This window comes from Macrobrachium rosenbergii, chromosome 12 (assembly GCF_040412425.1).
Source record: "Macrobrachium rosenbergii isolate ZJJX-2024 chromosome 12, ASM4041242v1, whole genome shotgun sequence".
Taxonomy (NCBI): Eukaryota; Metazoa; Arthropoda; class Malacostraca; order Decapoda; family Palaemonidae; genus Macrobrachium; species Macrobrachium rosenbergii.
The window spans coordinates 58,522,142-58,527,703 of record NC_089752.1 but is presented as its reverse complement, the minus strand read 5'-3'; positions in this window follow the sequence as shown (position 1 = coordinate 58,527,703).

Sequence of the window (5,562 nt, the reverse complement as noted above, 5' to 3'; positions counted from 1 at the left end):
ACAACGAAACGGGCGTCAATTCTATACCCCAGAGGCAGAAGAGGCCTCTCCTGTCAGCTCGGTTTGGGAAAATGTTTATGGAAAAGAAAAAAGAAGAGAGCGAGGCTCAGGTGAGGAGGGATTCGAGGAAAAGAGATAATCGTCAATTCAGGAGAGACTGGGAAAAGAGAGAGAAAGGCCTCTCGTACATTTATAAGATAAATGGAAGTCTCTTGTTATGGCGCCCCTTGTTATCCTACGCTGCCCTAGGCAGTGCCATGCCCAGAAATTCTTCGTACCACATTACGACAGGGACTAGAGGCCGTGTTTGCACTATCTGCATTATCTATGGTTATTACTGAAGGGAGAGAGAGAGAGAGAGAGAGAGAGAGAGAGAGAGAGAAGAGACGAGCGTAATTGGATGTTGCTGAAAACATAAGCATCGGTAAAATGTTAAATATTGATTACGTGAACATTAGTAAATATATAAATCAGAGAGTTCCTATTGATTTTAATCATACAGTCGAGGAAATCTAAAATTCACCCATTTTTTAGGAGTTTCCTAATACGAATTCCGTCAGTGTTCAAAAATTTGGTATATTGATATTCAAGGCAAGCAGTGATTTGAATCGTATGGAGAACACACATTGTTCAAAAGCATCCGACGATGTTTGTATGCATATATAGATACAGAGTGATTGAGGAATATTACTTTCAAAACATATGTATATATCAATATACATGAGGAATTATGTGTGCCAGTAAGGTTCATACATACATACATACATGAAGTGAAAAATAGTGACTCTTAATATCAATAACTTTGGAAAATGGAGAAACTAATCGTTTGTAAAACTACGTTAAAGGGTTTTTTTTTATGCAGATACAGTATGGATAGGACTTGTAACCTGGTGTGCAAATCGAACCCAGACCGAAGTGAAACAAGAAATAAGAAATCATCTGTCCTCGAAACCCCATGAGTGTTAAAATTCATGAAATAAGAAAGAAATATATTAAGCGCAATTAGAAAAGGAAAAGTTATAACCTAAACGGAGAAAGTCCGGAGACAAGACAAGAGTAAAGACAGACCTAGATAATGGACATAATAGAAAATGGAGTTGGTAAAAAAAAAAAATTAGAAATTGCAGGGAAGGATTAAAAGAACTGCCGAGGAAGGAAATGGAAACTGGAAAAAGGGAAGAGGGAACGAGACGCCCAACATAAAAAGAAAGAAATAAAAGTGGCGCCAGAAATCCTGGACCCAGAGAATGTAGAGGCTTGGGTGTGAGACCATTAAGATTACGCCATGACCACTGACCCCGGGCCATAACAGGTCGCCAGATGCTTTCGTTGATCTCACTGGAAGATACGTATGGGATTGGGAGTCAGTTCCTCCTTCTTTCTTTTTTCTTTTGTCTTAGGAAGGAGCAGAGTGCGTGCGTGTGTCTTGTTTACTGAAGGCTGCGCCTCTCGCCTTCCCAGAAGGAGCTTGAATCTGTTTGTTCTCCCAGTGACTTTTTGGTTTCATTCTCTTAACAAATATGGAAATCCTCCAAGAGAGAATAATCTAAATCATGAATTTTTGTGTGTGTCCCATTCCGGTTAGTTTTTTTTTTTTATAAAAGAAGAAAATCAAATTCCTCAGGGCAAGATTCTCTGATATAGAATTTGTAGCTTTTGCTACTTTGAGAAGGCCAAATCTAATCAAATTTGAATATTGTGTTTTTATTTTTAGCTTATTGGTAAATCCAAAACCAAAAAGATATGTTTATTCTGTTTACCAGTGTCATTTGATTCACTACTATCGGACGGTTATCAGTACTTCCTCTTCTCAGAACAAAAAAATATAGTATTTTACGTGAAGTAAGTGTATCTAGCTCTTTACTGAGAGAGAGAGAGAGAGAGAGAGAGAGAGAGAGAGAGAGAAAAGAGAGAGAGAGAGAGAGAGAGAGAGAGAGAGAATTGCAAATATCATTTGGACCATCATCATTATTAATTAACTGAAGTGACTTTCATCAATACAAAAAAAATATTACAAAATTAGTTTTTCATATAGAGCGAGCTAGACAGACTGACAGACAGACAAATATTAACACTCAATGAGAGAGAGAGAAAAGGAGAGAAAACTCAGATTTTTCAAGTTCCTCACCCCTTAATTCCACACCTCAGTTTAAACCGTTAAAACCTGGGAAAGTACCCCATCCCGAAGACCTGATTGTTGCATACGCACGGTCCGGAACACGCAACTTATGTTAATGAGATGTAAATGTCATTAATTGGATTGGTAATTGAGTTGAATCCACCCACCCAGACACTCCCAGACCCCCACAACATCCACACCAGCCAAGTCTCTCTCTCTCTCTCTCTCTCTCTCTCTCTCTCTCTCTCTCTCTCTCTCTCTCCTTATGTTATTCCTTTTCACTGGCTTTACCCACAATGCAGCGCGCCCCAGCGTTTAAAGGAGGACTGTCGAGAAAGGGGGTGGGGGTTAGAGGACGAACGATAGCGAGCTTCCACTAATGATATTAACTTGAAATATTCCCTATTATCTGAAGAGCTCCATTTGTCTCTCCCAAATTAAAGGAGAGGCCTTGGAGGGCCTACCCGTCTGCGGTCTATGGTCGGGGATTCGTCTCAGCTTCTCTTCTTCTTTCAGCTTTAGTGAAGGAAAGGAAGGCATAGAATGGAAGTCTGGCGTTCAGAGTCGCTTTGGCAAAGTTTCTGGACTTCTCGTTTAAGTGTAGGTCGGGACAGAGGCAGCAAACTTGCTGGGGAGATCAAACGAGCTTCCTACGAGGCGATTTGATTTACCGCTGTCTTCGTCAAACGATTTGGGATTTTATGTATTTACTTTATTGTGCACTGAAAGAAATTATGCCCATGTCTTTTCCTTTTTCACCGAAACCATAGTCCTGATTATTAGGTTAGTTTGTTCAACACTTTCTCTCTCTCTCTCTCTCTCTCTCTCTCTCTCTCTCTCTCTCTCTCTCTCTCTCTCTCTCTCTCTCTCTCTCATCATACGCAAACATTCTTTTCTTCAAATCTATATATAGCGAGTGCCCACGAATTTCCATTGAAATTCATCAACTCAAATCTTACCCGTTCTGACACAAGATTTCATTAATTTACTTAAGACAAGATCTCTCCATGTTCATGTGTCATCTCAAAAATTCATTCAGTTAATCACTGATCTTTCTTTTTTCCCATTTACTTCCCTCCAGTCAACTTATTATCTTCTCTTCAGCAGTTTACTTATTCATATTCATCCAGAAACCTTCATGAACACCCAAATATTTTATTTTTTTTTAATACCCTTACACATCGTGTAGTAGATCTCTTTAAAAATTCTCTTCTTTCTGCATCTGCTGTCGAATTATTTTTTCTTCCACAGGGCCACTCATTTCATTATCCCTCCATACAATTTTCCATTCCTCCTGCCGATGCGCTAGAACCCATAAACTACTTAATGGCCTAATCATTGAATTTTGTATACCCCATCTTAAATTCTTTTCTGCTTCAGTTTCTTCATTTTTATCTCATTTTTCATCTGTCGCATTTGTAGCTTCATTCCGTGACATTCCTCTCCAACTAAAACTGTTCTGTATCCATTTTTGCCTCAACTAGGTAATGCTCAGATATACTTACTACCAGTCACTCCTTTTCTCACCATTCCACCTGCTAACTTAACTGTAATTACTTTATACCATCACGTAATCTAAAAGGTTTCTCCTAGCCATTTTCTCCTTCCAAGTATACTTATAAATAATCCTATATTGAAACTACATATTCCCGATAATGAACTCGCCTTCCGGAACAAATGTCCACACGATTGAGCTCAATTCTCTTTCACTCCCGGCACAACAGACTTACTATAGCTATCCCCTTCATTCCATCCCGTACTTTTGCATTCACATTACCCAGCAAAACCGTTCTTTCTCCTCCAATTCCAGTCAACTTCGAACTCATTAAAATTTCTATTTCACTCTCCGTTTTCAAATTCTAGACAATGTACGCTCACTTTACAACGTATTTTTCTTGTTTATGTGATGTAACCCATTCATTCCTTGTACTAACATATTTGTACGTCTACACACAACGTCATAATCTGACTACATTGCAAAAGCTACTCTCTCTCTGCTACCCTGCATCTCTGTCACGAGTAGCCTATTTCATCTGAATTATGCATCTCAAGATTTTTTATGCAAGTCGATGGTTATGTATGAGCAATATTTGAGAGGATAGGGATATGACTTTCAGCGCAGTTATATGCAAAAATCTAAAGCCGAGAAAAATTCGCCCATCTTTTCATCCTATCATTTATATTTCGTTGACTAACTAATTATTTAAAAGAATTAGACCTTAAGCTGATATAAGGCTATTTTGATCTATCAACAACAATGACAACAAAAACAACATTCAACTCTGTCTCTCGATAGCATTGCTTATACCTTGGCCAGGCCTGGAGGGTCGAACAGAGACAGATCATTACATCCCATTCTCCCGTCGTGGAGCAAAACACATCCGCGAACATTACGGCGAAATTCGGGTTCCCCGCTCTTTCATTTCGTTCTAAATTGACAACACAACCGAGCTGTAATCATCCCCAGTAACGAGAGTGGCAAAAGCTGAAGTCTTGGTATTAAGGTTATTGGAAAAGTTGGTTTGACCCCAACCCCCAGAGGATGGTATGAACCTCCCCTAGCCTCCTTGGAACCTCCTACCCCCGCAAAAGGAAGGTGTGAACCTCCTACCCCCACAAAAGTATGTTATGAACCTCCTACTCCCCAGGCTTCCCTCCCCCTCCCATCGTCCCAAAATCCCGCTGGGTCAAGGTTTGTTGTTGTTGTGCTTATGGGAGAGAAAGGTCTAGAGCGGGCTGGGGATAAGCATTGCCACCGGGAGAAGGCAAGCGCCCAGCATGAACAGGCCTTCTTCTCCCGGTGGCCATGGATAAGTCAAAGTGAGATAAAGAAGGAACTCGGCTTGACGAAGGACGAAAGAATACGAGAAGCAGAATTGCGAAGATTGAACGATCATTTAAAATGTGAAAACTGATGCAAGAAAATGTTATTGTATTTTAGGCGACGATAATTCGCTTTAACATTTGTCCACTACCATGGCCACTGATCTAATTACTTGCAAGAACGACCTTTTTTGCAGGTTTTTTTTATTGCTGAATCTTTCCTCGACCCCTAAAAAACGTTATCCTGTCTAGCTTTCTTTTTAATTCGTTTGACTGGGCAAAACTTAACTACGTTATTTTTCATATGGCCTGGATAACGTACCTAAGAATATCTATTTGACATTGTGAGAAATAAAATTATAAAAGCAATTATAAGTGACAATAACGAAAGCATAAGGAGACAGCAAGCCTCCTCCAGGGCTGAAGGATCCACCCACCAAAAGGTCCCTCCTCCCTAAAAGTTACTTTTCTATCTTTCACAAAATCTCTATCACCTGTTGCCAGTCGCGAGGCCCACCACTGGTCAAATCTCGTCGAAATCCAATTCTGCGGACAAAACCAGGTAAACCACACTGATCAACAAAAGACCCTATCTCGATTCTTAAGTTAACCGATCATTT